At 50.9% G+C, this 18,573-nt stretch overlaps 2 non-coding genes across 2 annotated transcripts; both read left to right on the top strand.

Annotated features, from left to right (window-relative positions):
- The first annotated feature begins 3,682 nt into the window (after positions 1 to 3,682).
- TRNAA-UGC (transfer RNA alanine (anticodon UGC)) lies at positions 3,683 to 3,754 on the top strand. Its single transcript has one exon. It is a non-coding gene; the product is annotated as a tRNA-Ala (tRNA).
- A 7,844-nt stretch (positions 3,755 to 11,598) lies between these two features.
- Positions 11,599 to 11,671, top strand: TRNAM-CAU (transfer RNA methionine (anticodon CAU)). The gene has a single exon. It is a non-coding gene; the product is annotated as a tRNA-Met (tRNA).
- The last annotated feature ends 6,902 nt before the right edge of the window (positions 11,672 to 18,573 follow it).

Here is an 18,573-nt window from a genome sequence, read left to right as displayed (position 1 = left end):
TTGCTGCTGGCTCAGTGAAGGTATCCACGCTCCCAAGGACTCTCCCAGGAACCGTGTACAATGCGGACTCCTCCGAGACAGCCCAGAGACAATGGACACTGCTTGACTCACATCAAGGCAGAGGAACTTTCTAGCAAGTTGGAAGAGGGGAAGAGACGTCATGACTTGGCCTCTCTCCCCTGCAATTCAACACCTGGCAACACATCTGGAGGACAAAGACTGAACTGAAATAATTCAGAGATCAGAAGAGAATAATAATAATCCATTCAAATGAAAGTTCCCAAACAGACTAGAATTGGTATCCCAGCAGAAAATTTTCAATTTTGTTTTCCCAGTCAGACCTCGCCAAGGGAAGCAGAGAGAAAATGTTTGAGTTGCTTCCTCCAGAACACCTTGACCTAGACATGCTAGCTGTGGGTCACTGTCATGGCTGAGGTGGGGGCATTTTAATTATTTGGGCTGGTCCCAGGGTGTTTGGGGGACATTATGAGGCTGTTACCTTTTGAGATAAATACTAAGAAACAAAGAACTCTTTGAGAAATCTGGGATTTAGACGTGTTTTATTGACAGCAAGGGAGGTCTGCGTTCCTGAGAAGGTTTTTGTTTACAGGAAGCAATGTGGCTTGTACCAAAGGGGAGATGGTTGTTTGTGAAGGAGGGGAGAAGACAAAATGCACACAATGAGGATGGGATTCAAACCCATGCATGCAAAACACAATGATTAGCAGCCCACCACTTTCACCACTTGGCCACCTCATATGAGCTGCCAAAGAAGGGACAGGAGGAGAAATCTAAGGCCAGCAGAGGTAGGAACAATAAGGAGTTTTTAAATACGAAGTGTAAGGAAGGCCTGAATGACCTCCCCCCTCACATCTAGTGACGAGCTGGGGGAAAGACTTCAGGAACAGACCGTGTTTACATAGACAGGCCTCCTCTGCCTAGGTATGCAGCAAGTATCCTTTGAATAAAAAAACAAACAAACAAAATATAAAGGTAATTTTTTGGTTTTCCTGCAGTCAGCCAAAAAAAATGTGAAAAGAAAGGGGCATTTTTAAGCAATCATCTGTCCCCACCCAGGGGCTGGGGAATGCTTATTTTCTTTTTCAGACACTTTCTGGGCAAGCTGGTGCCAGTGGAAGAAAACCCAGAACGCCGTGGGTCCCCTGTCGCAACAAAACATTGTGTTCTGTGTTTGTCTTGTTGTTACTGTTATTTTGGTGGATATTGTAAATTCTTCAGGCGTGACACCCCCTTTTAATTGGGCATGTTGTGCTGCCCCTTTCGGGGCCAAGGGAAAATGTACCCTAATTCAACCTCTTCCACCCTCTACTCCGCCACCTCCCTCCAAATTCTCTGTGACACCCCCATCCCCACGGTGGCCCACCCCCATCCAGAGACCTGTGGTTCTTAATGCAACTGGTTTACAAATGACTATCGCTCTGTTCCCCACTGACTGGTCTCTCAGTACAACATTTGATAACTGTTCTGTTTACCAAAGTAGGTGAAAGAATGTTGCCATAAGTAATTTCAAACTCATTTGAATTGGATGGAGGGGAAATAAACAAGAACATCCGAAAATGGCGAGCCCCCACAAATTACCTGTGGGAAGGCTGAAACTCACTGCAGGAAGCTGACTCAGTGTCTCGAATCCAACGCTTGGAATGTGCCTGGGGCTACTGGACGGAGTGGGATTACGTCAGGGATTTGAATCATAGACTCATAGAATCATAGAATAACAGAGTTGGAAGGGACCTCAGGAGGCCATCTAGTCCAACCCCCTGCCCAGAGCAGGACCAATCCCCACTAAATCATCCCAGCCAGGGCTTTGTCAAGCCTGACCTTAAAAACCTCTAAGGAAGGAGATTCTACCACCTCCCTAGGTAACGCATTCCAGTGTTTCACCACCCTCTTAGTGAAAAAGTTTTTCCTAATATCCAACCTAAACCTCCCCCACTGCAACTTGAGACCATTCCTCCTTGTCCTGTCATCCGCTATCACTGAGAATAGTCTAGATCCATCCTCTTTGGGTCCACCTTTCAGGTAGTTAAAAGCAGCTATCAAATCCCCCCTCATTCTTCTCTTCCGTAGACTAAACAATCCCAGTTCCCGCAGCCTCTCCTCATAACTCATGTGTTCCAGTCCCCTAATCATTTTTGTTGCCCTTCGCTGGACTCTCTCCAATTTTTCCACATCTTTCTTGTAGCGTGGGGCCCAAAACTGGACAGTGGTCGAGTGTTTAACTGCAGCTTAAGTGATCCTTGGTTCAAATCCAAGTGCCCCCTTACAAGCCTGTTCCCTTAACAAAAATAAGCACATTTCCATTTCCATTATGTTCGGGAGCTCCACTGAATAGGGATGAATGGAAACACTCAGTGTTTTCCTGTGCAAATCCATAGAAACCTAGCAAACAGGTCCCTCATCTGAAATCAGTTCCAATCCTCTGAGTGTCTAGTTTATGTTTTCATCAATGAAACAAAGACACATGAAGGCACATTTGCAGATCCTTGGTCTCCGTGGGCTACAATGTGCAGAAGAACAAGAACCCCATCCCCTTGGGAGGAATGGACTAGTCTGTGTTACATTCCAATGGCAGCTGTTTAAAGGGATTGTGCTTCGAGTTCATGATCACCCGCAGCGTCTCTGTAAGGTTACCAACCACAGAGCCGGTTGTGGCTGCATCTAAGTAACCGCAGAGTTAGTGTAGTACCAGATTGTTAATTGCACAGCGTCACTTTCTGGTCTCGTGGATCATTTGGGTAGAAACAGCCTTTTCCTGCCTCTCTTTCACACAGAAGGACAATTTTCTTTGTGCAGACGCAGGAACATCAAGATCTTTCTGTCTCTTGTGCAAAGCAGGGTGTCAAATTCCAAGGAACCTTCCTCTTCTGCGATGGAAACAATGGAGAAGCAGGGGGCCCTGGGCACCTCCAGCCCTGGCCGGGAGATGTTCCCTCCCCGCTTTCTTTATGCTGCTTGTTGTTATTTCATGGAGTGTCTGGGATGGGGAAAAAGCTGAGTTCGCTCCAGGTGGAGGGAAAAAAGGACCCTGAGAATCTCAGGGCCTCAGGGAAAACCTAATCCCTGCTACCGGGATCATTGAGGTGCTGGGGATTTGAGCAGGAAAGGGACTGTGTGAATTGTCCAGGTGGGGAATGAATAACCATCGACAACTAGTTCCACCTCATTAACCACGGACACAGGCTAATCGTGCTGCAGATAGAAGGGAAACTGGGAGCAATTATTTGCTGTCAGCCATGGAAACAGTGACCCGAGTGCACTGCAGTGAATGTGCTGGGGAAAGCTGGACTTTACAGGCAGGTGGAAATAGCAGATCCGAGAAAAGCCCCCCCCCCCCAACTTCTTCCACCAGGGTGAGGTGTTGAGCGACTCACAGCGCCCCCCAGCGCCGTTACCTTTCAGCAGGGGCTGGCAGCTCCAGCCAGTCAATGCAGGGAAGAGGGCCGAGTGTATCTCTGCACCCTGAGTCCAGGGCAGGCCCTCTCTCTCCCCCACATAGAGAAACTGGCCCTGCTGCAAAGTGACCCCTGAGAACCAGCAACCTCCAAGACAGAGGGTTTGGCCCTCAGAGCAGGGAATGTGTCCCCCATGCTGCCGTTAGGCCCCTGGAGGCTCTGGAAACAGGAGGGCTCTGAGCGTAACCCATCCCCAACAACCCCCGTCTGGGGATGTAGCTCAGTGGTAGAGCGCATGCTTTGCATGTATGAGGCCCTGGGTTCGATCCCCAGCATCTCCAAGTTCTCTTTTCACCCTGCTGCTTTGCTCAGGCCCAGAGGGGATGTGGCCCAGCAGTCTCCCTGCAGGAGTTTCAGTCCTGCTCAGTGCGGGGCAGGTGCCCATTGCACGGAAGGTCTGTGGGGGTTTCTGCTCCTAAGTCACCTTGGTACATTTAAGATTCCCACCCAAGGGGCGGCTTGGGACAGTAGCGGATGAGAAGGGGGAATCATCCAGCCCTGGAGGGAAAGGTCCCGTCTGCCCAGACTGAGGGGCAAGGAGACGGAGGGGCAGTCAGTACTCAGAGAGGAGAGCGCTCAGTGATTTACACCCATCAGGGGACACTGTCTTTTTGAGGCGGGTGCAGCTGGCTTGGGATGGTGCTGAGGATGGATAGAAAACAGGCTGGAGTCAATGACAGATGGGACCACAGAAGGGGAAGGAGAAGGGCATCTCCATAGAAGGTCCTGGGTGCTCAGATACCCCAGTTCTGGGTACCCTGGCCTGTCCCAGAGAGAAAAGACAAAGAGGGGCCCAGCCCCCCGACAGTCATCCCATGGACAAGAATCTGGTTGGGAGTGGGGTGAAGGTTCCCGCTGGACAAAGGGGAGCTGAAGTCCCCCAGCGTCCTGGAATTTAAGCAATGCAAGCTTCAAACCCTGCACGGGTGGGGCCTGAGGGGCACCCCCAGAAGGTTGGGCTGGACAGGGGCGGCAGGTTTCTACAATTTTTGGTGGTTTCCAGAATGGGACCAAGTCCTGCCTCCCCGTCCACCTCCCCCCACATCTGCCTAAGGCTCTGGGAGGGAGTTTGGGTATGGGAGGGAGAGGGAAAGGGGTTGGGCTCTGGGAGGGAGTTTGGTCTGTGGGTTGCGGCAGGGGGTTGGGGTGCAGGAGGGAATGCAGGGTGCGGGGTCTGGGCTGGGGCAGGGGTTGGGGTGCAGGAGCAGGTGTGGGGGCAGGCTCTGGGAGGGAGTTTGGGTGTGTGGTGTGGGCTCTGGGCTGGGGCAGGGCGTTAGGGTGCAGGAATGGGTGGGGTGGCCAGGTTCAGGGAGGGAGTTCAGGTGTGGGCTCTGGGCTGGGGGAGGGGGTTGGGGTGCAGGAGAGGGTGCAGGTCGGGCTCTGGGAGGGAGTTTGGGTGCAGGGGGTGGGCTCTGGGCTGGGGAAGAGGGTTGGGGTGTGAGAGCAGGTGTGGGGGGAGGCCTGTGGGAGGAAGTTTGGGTGAGGGATCTGGGTTGGGGTTGGGGGTTGGGGTGCAGGAGGGGGTGCGGGCGCAGGCTCTGGGAGGGAGTTTGGGTGTGGGGTGTGGGCTCTGGGCTGGGGGAGGGGGTTGGGGTGCAGGAGAGGGTGCAGGTCGGGCTCTGGGAGGGAGTTGGGTGCAGGGGGTGGGCTCTGGGCTGGGGAAGAGGGTTGGGGTGCGAGAGCAGGTGTGGGGGGAGGCCTGTGGGAGGAAGTTTGGGTGCGGGATCTGGGTTGGGGTTGGGGGTTGGGGTGCAGGAGGGGGTGCGGGCGCAGGCTCTGGGAGGAAGTTTGGGTGTGGGGTGTGGGCTCTGGGCTGGGGCATGGGGGTAGGGTGCAGGAGGGAGTGCAGGGGGTGGACTCTGGGAGGGAGTTTGGGTGCAGGGGGTTGGGGTCTGGGCTGGGGCTTGGGGTGCGGGAGAGAGTGAGGGTGCAGCTCTTACCTCAGGCATCTCCCAAAAGCGACCCACACCCCCCTCTGGCAGCAGCTCCTAGGTGGAGGGTCTCTGCCCATCACTGCCCACGGACACCACCCCAGGAGCTCCCATTGCCACAGATGGCAGAGTCGGCCCTCGGGGCAGGGGCAGCGTGTGGAGATCTCCCCACCCCCGGGGCTGCAGGGACGCGCCAGCCGCTTCCGAGACTGGCAGGCCACACGGAGTGTAAGCAGTGTCAGGGTGAGCCTCACCCTGACATCTGGTGGTGAAGTCTGGCAAGTTGTGGAAAAGAACTTCAGGGGCCGATCTCATTTGCATAGGCACACCCACCCCGCCTAGAACGCGGCCATAGCTGCCCAAATGGTCACTTTGGCTGCTGTGGGATCCCCAGTGTCTCTGTTATTGGGGCAGGAAGAATAAATTGTTATTACCCTGATTATGGGAACTGTGCTGGGAACTGTACTTGGCCTTTTGTTATGATGGAGGGACTCACCATCAACTAAGTAGCAATCGCTAGGCAAGGGTCATGGGTTCCAAAACTCTGTGAATTGAGAGAGGTTGGGGACAAGTATTAATACTTGGTGGCGTGGGCCCCTTGGTGATGGTCTTACATGCTATTTTCTCTTTCTTTTCTCTCTACTGTGGGATCTCAGAGCTAATTTTGATTTTGTTAGAAGTCTAGTTACAGACTGCTGAGCTCGCTTTGGGCGAATGGTGTACCATCACTGAGGCTCCCTAACTACAAGCTGACTTCACCAAAGAGCTGAATTGACTAAGAGCTGAAATCACTGAGCGTTGTGTTAAGTAGTGGGGGAGCCTGAAGATCTATTGTGGAGAAGTTTGCGGGACGGCTGGAGTGCCTTGTGGACAGGCTGGTGGAGCAGTTCATGGGACGGCGGGAGCTGCTGGTGGGATGTGGAGCATTCGTGGGACGGTGGGAGCTGCTGGTGGGACGTGGAGCAGTTCGTGGACCGGCTGGTGGAGCAGTTCGTGGGACGGCGGGAGCTGCTGCTGGGCTGCAGAGCGGAGCTGAGCGAAGCAGTTTGTGGGGCGGCTGGTGGAGTGGAGGCCTATGGAGCTGTGGGGCGGTCAGCTTCAGATCATGTAAGGTGCCTTTTACCCCCACCCCCATCTCCACCCAGGTTGGGAGGTAAAGCTCTGCAGATAAACTTTTGAACTTTGGGGCTGCCCTGACCAGGGACAGAGACTTTTGGGTCATTGGACTTTTGGGACTTTGGGTGATTTGGGGTTGCTGGACTCAAGAACCAAAGGGAAAGGGCATGCCCCAATTTGCTTGGGGTGGGTATTTTTTTTGCTTGTGGGTTGTGTTATGAATCCTGTTGGTGGTGTTTCCCCAACATAATGCCACATTGTTTCTCTCTGTTATTAAAAGGCTTTCTGCTACACTCAGACTAGGTGCTTGCAAGAGGGGAAGTATTGCCTCTGGGAGGCGCCCAGCGGGGGTGGTACATATTTGTCCCAGGTCACTGGGTGGGGGCTCGAGCCGGTTTGCATTGTGTTATTGGAATGGATCCCCTAGATATTGAACCCGGCCCTTGTTGCTGCCAACTCTGACGGGCAGAAGGGTTACACGGAGCGAGGGTGGGCAGGAAGCCGTCTTAGCCCCCTTGTGCTGCCGGTGATGGCGGTGGGGGTCCCCGGGCCCTTTTAAATTGCCCGGGGGCAGCAGGCGGGGCTGGGGGAGACACCGGGCCCCGGACTTTGGTGGAGCCAGGCCCCCGTGGTCTTATGTTGCTGGAGCATGGGCACCAGGGGCCCAGATGAGGCGCCTCCCCTGCGGCTGGAGGAGCATGGGTGCTAATCCACCTTTCGGCAGGTTGGTTTTTGGAAGGTTAAATGAAGGCAGCCTCTGCTCTGGGCTCGCCCAGTTTCAGGGCCTGACGCTGCTTTGCACAACGATGAATCTCGGAACAGGCCAGCACTGAAATGACGGCAGAACCTGAGGAACGAAAAGCCTCCGGGTTCGTCTGTGGGCCTTGACGCCGAACGGGAGCCGTAATTTGACTCGCTTTGTGGCTGCGGCCGGTAAAAATGTCAGGACAAAGTCGTCCCAGTGATTGTGACACTGGGTTTGAGGCGGCTTTGGTCTTATTACAATGTAACTAGCATGGAACACTTGTGTTTTTAAAGGTGGCTTCCCCAAGCAATCCCAAGTTGTTCTTCCCAGAGCTGGGTGATGGTGGGCAGCAGGGGATCTCCCCAGTCTGCGGGGAAATCTCTCTGGGCCCCACTGTTAGTTCTCCAGCCTTTCTCCCCCTAACCACGCACACCTCTCCCCACCCATTATCAATGCTTTACAGCGACCCCTCCCTCCCCTTATGGGATACAGCCTCTCAGTGACAGAGACTGCCTGGGGCTCCCCTCTGCATGGCCCCAATGGGGAAGGAAAGGGACCGATGGGGGAGGAAGAAGACGGGCAGAAGGAGTCAAATGGGGCTAAACCAGAATAGAGGAGATTTTCTTCCTGTTAAAATGGACTGGAGTCTCATTGCTGGAAAGCCTCATCTTGAGTGAGGTTTGAACTGGCAGCCTTTCAATTGCCAGGCAAAGGTGCGAACCACAGAGACCGATCACGGCCGACTTCCCAACGCTGTCCAAGGAGCCCCTGCAGGGGTGCAAGTGGTTAGTGCAAAGGGCAATGTTGCTGGGGTTGTGAATTCAAGCCTTCCCTGCAGGCCTGGTTTCTGTTACCCCATGGAGCTTCCCCAGCTTGCTTGTCCTAATTCACATGGAAAGTGCCATGAGAGGAAGGTCTGAAATGTGGACGTTGGTGCAAAGCTTGGGACCCCCCACCAATGCTGGCCCTAGCTCCGGGTGGGTTGCTCAGGGGCAGGGAGAATTGATTTCTTTGCTGCTGAGAAAGCTGCCAGGACAGGTATCATCCGCAAATTTGCTGAGAGTGCAATCCACACCATCCTCCAGATCTTTAATGAAGATATTGAACAAAACCAGCCCCAGGACCGACCCTTGGGGCACTCCGCTAGATACCGGCTGCCAACTAGACATGGAGCCATTGATCACTACCCGTTGAGCCCGACAATCTAGCCAGCTTTCTATCCACCTTATAGTGCATTCATCCAGACCATACTTCTTTAACTTGCTAGCAAGAATACTGTGGGAGACCGTGTCAAAAGCTTTGCTAAAGTCAAGGAACAACATGTCCACTGCTTTCCCCTCATCCACAGAGCCAGTTATCTCGTCATAGAAGGCAATTAGATTAGTCAGGCATGACTTGCCCTTGGTGAATCCATGCTGACTGTTCCTGATCACTTTCCTCTCCTCTAAGTGCTTCAGAATTGATTCCTTGAGGACATGCTCCATGATTTTTCCAGGGACTGAGGTGAGGCTGACTGGCCTGTAGTTCCCAGGATCCTCCTTCTTCCCTTTTTTAAAGATGGGCACTACATTAGCCTTTTTCCAATCTTCCGGGACTTCCCCCGATCGCCATGAGTTTTCAAAGATAATAGCCAATGGCTCCGCAATCACATCCGTCAATTCCTTTAGCACTCTCGGATGCAGCTCATCTGGCCCCATGGACTTGTGCATGTCCACTTTTTCTAAATAGTCCCGAACCACTTCTTTCTTCACAGAGGGCTTGCCACCTCCTCCGAATGCTGTGCTGCCCAGTGCAGTCATCTGGGAGCTGACCTTGTTCGTGAAGACAGAGGCAAAAAAAGCATTGAGTATGTTAGCTTTTTCCACATCCTCTGTCACTAGGTTGCCTCTCTCATTTAGTAATGGGCCCACAGTTTCCTTGGCTTTCTTCTTATTGCCAAAATACCTGAAGAAACCCTTCTTGTTACTCTTAACTTCGCTCGCTAGCTGCAACTCCAAGTGTGATTTGGCCTTCCTGATTTCACTTCTGCATGCCTGAGCAATATTTATATACTCATCCGTGGTCATTTGTCCAATCTTCCACTTCTTGTAAGCCTCTTTTTTGTGTTTAAAATCAGCAAGGATTTCTCTGTTAAGCCAAGCTGGTCGCCTACCATATTTACTATTCTTTCTACACATCGGGATGGTTTGTCTCTGTAACCTCAATAAGGATTCTTTAAAATACAGCCAGCTCTCCTGGACTCCTTTCCCCCTCATGTTATTCTCCCAGGGGATCCTGCCCATCAGTTCCCAGAAGGAGTCAAAGTCTGCTTTTCTGAAGTCCAGGGTCCGTATTCTGCTGCTTTCCTTTCCTCCTTGTGTCAGGATCGTGAACTCGACCATCTCATGGTCACTGCCTCCCAGGTTCCCATCCACTTTTGCTTCCCCTACTAATTCTTCCCGGTTTGTGAGCAGCAGGTCAAGAAGAGCTCTGCCCCTCGTCGGTTCCTCCAGCACTTGCACCAGGAAATTGTCCCCTACAGTTTCCAAAAACTTCCTGGATTGTCTGTGCACCGCTGTATTGCTCTCCCAGCTGATATCAGGATGATTGAAGTCGCCCATGAGAACCAGGGCGTGCCATCTTGTAGCTTCTGCGAGTTGCCGGAAGAAAGCCTCATCCACCTCATCCCCCTGGTCTGGTGGTCTACAGGAGACTCCCACCACGACATCACTCTTGTTGCTCAGGCTTCTAAACTTAATCCAGAGACTCTCAGGTTTTTCTACAGTTTCATACTTGAGCTCTGAGCAGTCATACTGCTCCCTTACATACAGTGCAACTCCCCCACCTTTTCTGGCCTCCCTGTCCTTCCTGAACAGTTTATATCCATCCATGACAGCACTCCAGTCATGCGAGTTATCCCACCAAGTCTCCGTTATTCCAATCACATCATAATTCCCTGACTTTGCCAGGATCTCCAGTTCTCCCTGCTTGTGTCCCAGGCTTTGTGCATTTGTATATAGGCACTTGAGATAACCCGCTGATCGCTCCTTGTTCTCAGTATGAGGCAGGAGCCCTCCCCTCTCACACGCTCCAGCTCGTGCTTCCTCCCGGTATCCCGCTTCCCCACTTACCTCAGGGCTTTGGTCTCCTTTCCCTGGTGAACCTAGTTTAAAGCCCTCCTCACTAGGTTAGCCAGCCTGCTCACGAAGATGCTCTTCCCTCTCTTCGTTAAGTGGAGCCCGTCTCTGCCTAGCATTCCTCCTTCTTGGAACACCATCCCATGATTGAAGAATCCAAAGCCTTCTCTCCGACACCACCTGTGTAGCCATTCCTTGACTTCCACGATTTGACGGTCTCTACCCAGGCCTTTTCCTTCCACGGGGAGGATGGACGAGAACACCACTTGCACCTCAAACTCCTTTATCCTTCTTTCCAGAGCCACGTAGTCTGCAGTGATCCGCTCAAGGTAATTCTTGGCAGTATCATTGGTGCCCACGTGGAAAAGCAGGAAGGGGTAGCGGTCCGAGGGCTTGATGAGTCTCGGCAGTCTCTCCGTCACATCGCGACTCTTAGCCCCCGGCAAGCAGCAGACTTCTCTGTTTTCCCGGTCAGGGCGGCAGATAGATGACTCAGTCCTCCTGAGGAGAGAGTCCCCGACCACCACCACCCACCTCCTTCTCTTGGGAGTGATGGTCGTGGAACCCCCAACCTTAGGACAGTGCATCTCATGCCTTTCAACTGGCGGAGTCTCCTTCTGCTCCCTTCCCCCAGACGTAACATCTGGGCCACTCCCCGCAATGGTACCTGTGGAGAGAACATGAAAATGGTTACTTACCTGTGTCGGCTTTGCTGGTACATGGACTTTCCCCCTTCTTCTTCTGGAGGTCACATGTTGCCAGATTTCTTCACAGTCCTCCTCTCCCTGCTGCGCAGCCTGCTCTGAATCTTCAGAACCTTGTGCCCATAGAAACATATCCTGACGTCTGTCCAGGAAATCTTCAGTGTCTCTTATGCAACGCAGGGTCGATACCTGTTGCTCCAGACCTTGAACCTTCTCTTCCAATAGGGAGACCAGCTTGCACTTTGTACAGACAAAGTCGCTTCTGTCCTCTGGAAGAAAGACAAACATGGCACATCCAGTGCAGGTCACAACAGTTGAACACTCCCTATCCATATTACCTTCCTACTATGAGCTTCCTCCGGAGATGCAGTAATTCCTCAGAGAAGTCGTTAGGGTGTAAGCCTCAGTGGGCTCACTCCAGGTGAACTCCCAGGCAAACTCCTGCTGTTTGCTGCTCTGCTGTTCCCCGCTGCTCAGCTGGTTCTATAAGCACCGAGCCTAAAGCTCTTCCAAGCCTTCTTAGCGCAGCGGGCAGTGCATCAGTCTCATAATCTGAAGGTCCTGAGTTCAAGCCTCAGAGAAGGCAACTCTTCTTGCTCCCTGCTTTAGATTTTCTAACGGAAATCAGAGAAAAAAAGACTAGAGCTGAGTGGTTTCTAGACACCCTCCCATCCATCTAACACACACACAAAGACTTTTCTAACGGTACGTGTACAGTACGAAATTAGTTCAAAATTATTCGATTCGAAATTTCGGGAGCTATTTTAGACATTCAGTCTTCGGTGTCCCCACTAAAGCATGTGAATTCGGCAGAGTGCGTCCACAGTCCCGAGGCTAGCATCGAACGTCGGAGCGGGTGCACCGTGGGTCGCTATCCCACAGTTCCTGCAGTTCCCGCCGCCCACTGGAATTCTGGGTTACGCTCCCAGTGCACGATGGGGCAAAAACATTCTTGCGGGTGTTTCTGGTGCGTGTCATCAGGAAGCTCTGGTAGACAATCGTTGCACGCCTTTTTGGCATGCAGACGCCGTACTGCTTTCAGCAGACGGTGCACCGCTTGCTCTCCTGCAACTATGAATCCGCCTCTCATTTCCTCTCCCCTTCCGATGTAATCTCTACTATCTGCTCTTTCTCTTCCTCATCGAACTCTTCTGCCTCCAACTCTGCTCTCCCGCTGGTGCCACGCTTCCGAGCTTCTCCGGGTTGTCTGTCCTGGGCTCCCGCCTCCGTGAAAGCCACAGAAGACCACCATTTCCCGCCTTTCTTCGGCTACCACGGACCAAACAGCACCTCTTCCCCTGCCACAGTTTTGACCATTGTAAATACCTCGCACATTATCCAGCAGTATGTGCAGTCCCTGCAAAACGGGGCGAGGAAACGACGACGGTGCGATTACTATACTGATGAGGACATGGACAAAGATGGCACGGCGTGTGGCAATTGGGAGATCATGGTGGTGCTGGGCCAGGTTCATGCCGTGGCACGCCGATTCTGGGCCCAGGAAACAAGCACAGACTGCTGGGGCCTCATCGCGTTGCAGGTGTGGGATGATTCCCAGTGGCTGAGAAACTTTTGTATGCGTAAGGGCCACTTTCATGGAGCTTTGCGACTTGCTGTCCCCTGCCCTGAAGCGCAAAGACACCAAAATGAGAGCCACCCTCACAGTTGGGAAGGGAGTGGCCATAGCCCTGCGGAAGCTTGCAACGCCCGACAGCTACCGGTCAGTTGGGAATCAGTTTGGAGTGGGGAAATCTACTGTGGGGGCTGCTGTGATCTAAGTAGCCAACACAATCATTGACCAGCTGCTATCAAGGGTCGTGACTTTGGGAAATGTGCGGACCATTGTGGATGGCTTTAATGCGCTGGGGTTCCCTGACTGCGGCGGGGTGATAGACATAACGCATATCCCTCTCTTGGCCCCGGAACAGCGGGGTGGCCACTACATAAACCGCAAGGGGTACTCTTCCATGGTGCTGCAAGCCCTGGTGGATCACAAGGGACGTGGCGAAAGGGATGCACAAACAATCCAGTTGGGCCATTGCCCACAAGCTCACCCCAAGCAGCTTGGACTCCTGATGACTGTGATGCTGAGGTTCCTTAGACCCCTGTTCATATTTCAGACCCCAGCCGGTGCAGCATCCCTGCCCAACCACTCACCATCTGCCCCAGGAGAACCAGCTGGTGGGCTGCATCCACAGGCAGGTAGTTTATGCCGCTCCCCTCAGAGCAGCAGCCACAGCTGTGCAGCTAATCCCCACATCTGGTTGCCGGGGATCCAGCTGGATTGTTTGTGCATCCCTTTCAAGACTTGCCCTCAACAACCTGGCAGCCCCTAGCTTTCTCATTGCTCTGTGGTTGTTTGCTCTGTGAAAGGGGCCTCTAGGAATTGGTATTTCCAGAGGCATTAAAGAATCATAAAGGAGAAGGAAAAGTTAATGCCTTAGAAAAGTCTGTGTGTCTGTGTTAGATGGATGGGAGGGTGTCGAGAGCAGAGTGGTTTCTAGTCTTTTTTCTCGGATTTCCAGTGGTAATCAAGGTCAGCCATTGCCAGCAGTTGACAAGAACATGTGAGAACAGTGGGGGCGGGAAATAAACATGGGGAAATAGTTTTACTTTGTGTAATGACCCATCCACTCCCAGTCTTTATTCAAGCCTAAGTTTGTATCCAGTTTGCAAATTAATTCCAATGATCACTACAAAAGGTTATCCCCACCCCACCCGGCTCTCCTCCTGGTAATAGCTCACCTTACCTGATCACTCTCGTTACAGTGTGTAGGGTAACCCCCATTGTTTCATGTTCTCTGTGTATAGGAGTCTCCCCACTGTATTTTCCACTGCATGCATCTGATGAAGTGAACTGTTGCTCACGAAAGCTTATGCTCCAATAAATTTGTTCGTCTCTAAGGTGCCACAAGTCCTCCTGTTCTTACTCATGGTGTTGTATCCCCATAGTGTGGCCGTTTGGTGTCAGTCCTTTTAAATAAACAATGAGTTTTTTTCATAGAAACCATATTTTCCTCAAACAGACACAGGAGTAGATTAATCTACAAAGGGAAGGTGATTCCAAGGCAGTTCCGGAGGGAGAAGGGAACGTTTTCAGCATCACTAAATTATTGTGTTGTACCTCACACACACACAGAGTGACAATAAACTCAATTAACTGAGCTACCAACACACTGCACAGGAATGAAATAAACAACTTTATGTTCAAGGAGTTCGGTGCATTTAAATAATATTAAAAATATGTTTTGGGCAACGCATGGAAAATTCATTGTATTGTACAACGCACTTGATATAGTTAATACACCACATAATATTTAATGAAGTTAAGAACGATGTGCTTATAAATTAACATGTTGTGCCATTTACACACGCACAAGACCTAGAAAAAACTGAATTATTTGAGCTTCCAACATTTCTACTTTCTCACAGCATGTTAGACCCCCTGCTTTAAATGAAATATGTCTAAAGGCCAGATGTATGAAAGAATTGTCTCGTTCTGTATTTCTTAGCTTTTATCTCAAAAGGTAATAGCCTCATAATCTCCCCCAAACACCCTGGGACCTCTGCAAATTATTAAAATGCCCCTGTTCTCAGCAAGGCCACGACAGTGACCCACAGCTAGAGTGTCTAGGCCAAGCGTTCTGAAGGAGGCAAGTCAAAGATTTTCTCTTTGCTTCCCTTGGCAAGGTCTGAGTGGGAAAACAAAATCCCCCACATGGAAAGTTTTCTGCTGAGAAACCAATACTAGTCTGTTTGGGGACTTTGATTTGAATGGATTATTATTATTCTCTTCTGATCTCTGAATTATTTCAGTTCAGTCTTTGTCCTCCAGATGTGTTGCAAGGTGTTGAATTGCGGGGGAGAGAGGCCAAGTCATGACGTCTCTTCCCCTCTTTCATAGTTTCTTCCAACTTCTTAGGAAGTTCCTCTGCTATGATGTGAGTCAAGCAGTGTCCATTGTCTCCGGGCTGTCTCGGAGGAGTCCGCATTGTACACGGTTCCTGGGAGAGTCCTTGGGAGCGTGGATACCTTCACTGAGCCAGCAGCGAGTCTGGCTCCTCCAGCGTCACACCGGAAAGGCTGGCGGTGGCCATTTCCCAGCCTCATCACATATTTCAGTGACGCACCCAGAGCAAAACTCCACCACTTCCCAGACAAGCCTAGCACACACCATCCACTCAGCCACTAGCCTTCAACAGATCACGACTTTTACAATGATAGCTCACCAGGCCGACTCTGTACAAATCGTACCTTGATTCTATGAGAGTGGTGACTATGGGGCTTCCAGGGTGCTGCTTTGAGCACAGCCTGCCACCCCTGGGCTGACACTGCAATGGAGACGTCCCCGTAGAGTCCCTCTCTCCCGGGATAAAGATGGCAGCAGGGCTGGCCTGGGTCACCTGATGTGGGCTTCTGGAGCTCAAGCTGTGGGGCTGAAAAGTGGGGTGCAGATACTGGTGTTCCTGCTGAAGCCTGGGTTTGGAAACCCTCACCCCTCATGGGACCTCAGAGATTGAGCTCAAGCCCATCTGTCTCCACTGTCATTTTATAGCCCTGCAGCCCCAGCCCCAGAAGCCTGAGTCAGCTGCCCTGGGATCTGAGACAGGTGCCCTGGGTGTTTTAATCGCTGTGGAGACATAACGTTGGGATATGTCTACAGTGCAATGAATCACCCATGGCTGGCTGGTGTCACATTAATCAGGGTCATGTGGCTTGGGCTGAAAAGTTGCAGTGTACAAATACAAAGAAACAAGAGCAAAAACCGGTTGCCTTTATAGCTAGATAGCTATAGATACATGGCAAATAGCAACAAGAATCAGCGTAGAGCTGGATCAAAAAAAATGAAAGATTAATCTTTGCTCTACAAATAATAACTACTGATAAATGGTAATATAAAAAAGGACCTGGAATTCCTTCATAATTTGACGGTTCTTGGAAGTTCCAGGCATATTGGCTAGTATTTTCGAGACACAGATTGCCAGAAAAACGTTAACACGCTGAGTACTCCACCTGAAACAGCAGCAAATACTGTTGCCTAGATAGATAGATACATTGCAAAGAGCAACAAGAATCAATGTGGAGCTGAATCTGCAAAACGGAAAGATTAATCTTGCAATACAAATAATAATGTATTAATAAGTATTATTAATTATTATTATTATGTCATAAAGGACCATGAATTCCTTCATACTTTTATCATCCTCAGGATGTTGCTGTGAATTCAGAGACATGATTGTTTTCTGGAGTAGCCGTTGCAGTTTCAAAAGGAAATGCAGGCAGAAAATGAAGCAGGGAGGGTTGTGATGGGGCACATGAAAGGAGAGGAGGCTTGTTCCTCTTGAGTTTTCTTTCCGTTGCTCTTGTGATCCTGATGGAGGAAGCGGAAGCTTAATTTGAGTTTCTCCCCACTCCCCTCCTTCTGTTGGCAGTGTGTGTCTTCACCAGGAGTGCTTCCACCGAATGAAGAGGGGCAGTGTGGGGGGGCTGAGAAACGGGGCTCTTCACTCCGCGCAGCTGCCCACTGGGAGCCCACCTGCCCCCTGGGCTCTTGACTCCCCACCTCCTCCCTGGAGTGGGAGCCGGCCACCTGGGCTTCTTGCCTGCCTGCTCCCAGCCAGGAGTGGGGGCGGGGGCCAAGTGCTCAGGCTTCTCGGCTCCCTGCGCTGGGAGCCAGGAGCTTTCGTGCAGCAGCCCCGCGAGGAGCCAGGCAGGTGCAGCCCCGCTGGGATCAGGGAGCGGAGGGCAGCCATGAAGGGAGCCAGCCGGAAGCCATGACATTGGCAAGACAGCCAGCAGCCCCTGTGAGTAAGGCAGTGTCTACACAGACACTGTGTTGTCCTAACGACCCCAACGCAATCCCCGTGCCTCTTGAGGAGCTGGAGTTACTATGTGGGTGTAGCAGGGCACTTACATGGATGGGACAAGGCTGTAGTGTGCACCGTGAGGTAATTAGGACAACCTAAAATGCTGTTGGCAGGCCTAACTGTGTAGTGTAGCCCAGGTTTTAATCTCCTGCTGATGGGATATATGCTGGGTGCCTTGTTTCCTTTGCTTAGGAGTGCTTGTTCTCACACCTATCTCCTTGCTTTCCATTCCAGTTCAGGGAAGGAGAGAATAACCAAGTCTTCAGGTATGAAAAGGCAAAACATTTCTACATGACCCTTCGCAGTCAGTGAAACCTGTGGTGGGAAACGTGCCCTTGATTTTACTGCATTTTTGGTTTCTTGTCTTGTTGGTTGCTCCCGAGGAGCTGGCAGGGAAATGTCCATGGAGAAGTGGAGTGGATGTGAGGTTTCTTGCTTACGAGACTTGCCTGCATTTTGGCCTCATTGTGAGAAGGGCAAATTGGTACAATTGGTTTCTGTCGTAGATTGTAGTGTAGTGTGGTGGTTATCATATTTGCTTCACACGCAAAATATCCCTGGTTTAAAACTAGGCAGAAACAGTGCCTTTTCCCCCGACTGATCAGTTTTGGTCTTCCTCCATTCCAAGCCCTTTGCTGAAATGCAGCCGTATTTCCCACACTTTTTGTTCCTTTTTCTTTCCTTTGATGATATTTTAGGGTTGTAATTTAATGGCCACACAATTTTGCTCATGAATTAAAGTTTAACACAACATTTGACAGCCTTTTCCCATGCCCTCTTTTCTGTCCCTTACAGGAGTTTACTTATGGGAATATTCACTGATTTATTGCACCGAACATTTCAAAGGAAAGGTCAGAATCATTTACCTTGGATTCACTTTCCTTACTTCTTTCTAATTCTCTCTCTCACGTAGATGGGGAAATCTGTGTTGGAACAATTTAGCTTACCACTCTCTCTTTCTAGACGGAAGCTGACACAGTTTAAAACTTCCCAATTTGCAAATATCTATGTGAAAATATTTTCTAAACCAATGCAGAGATCCTGGGCAGGGCTAGGGGTGAGGCAGATTAATAATTGGCTGTTCTTTATTTTGGTGCTTGCTAATTGGCCATTTGGAATTTTAATACAGGATGGAATTACAGCCGAAAGATAATCTCAACATGTGGAGAAGAAATGGTTATACGGGCTAATAAATAATTTCTTGGTGTCACACCAAAAGTGATGCATTCCAGTGTGAAAGAAGAACTAATTCATGGCTTATGAGCATTTGCTACGTAGTTGTAGCCATGCAGGTCCCAGAAAAGCTTGTCTTTGTCCCCAACAGAAGCTGGCCCAGTGAAAGATATTATCTCACCCACCTGCGTGTTTGCTCGCCACACTACCTGAGACAAGCAGAAAGAGACTCAAAGCAGAGAAAATGGAACAAAGAAGTTTAATTCCTAGCTGAAAAATGGGCCCCTTTGTCAGCTGGAGGCAATCTCAGATGATTCTGGGACCTCTTGTGGCGATTGCTGGTTTTGAAAAAAGCCAGGTGTTATTTAGGCAATATCGCTTCTACTATATCCACTGAAGCAGATTTATGCTTCACGATTGCTGTGTATCCAAAGAGATTCATTCAATT

Source organism: Caretta caretta, chromosome 28 (genome assembly GCF_965140235.1).
Source record: "Caretta caretta isolate rCarCar2 chromosome 28, rCarCar1.hap1, whole genome shotgun sequence".
Lineage (NCBI taxonomy): Eukaryota > Metazoa > Chordata > Testudines > Cheloniidae > Caretta > Caretta caretta.
Note: the sequence above shows the minus strand (reverse complement) of the source record. Positions and strands in the feature narration are given on the sequence as shown.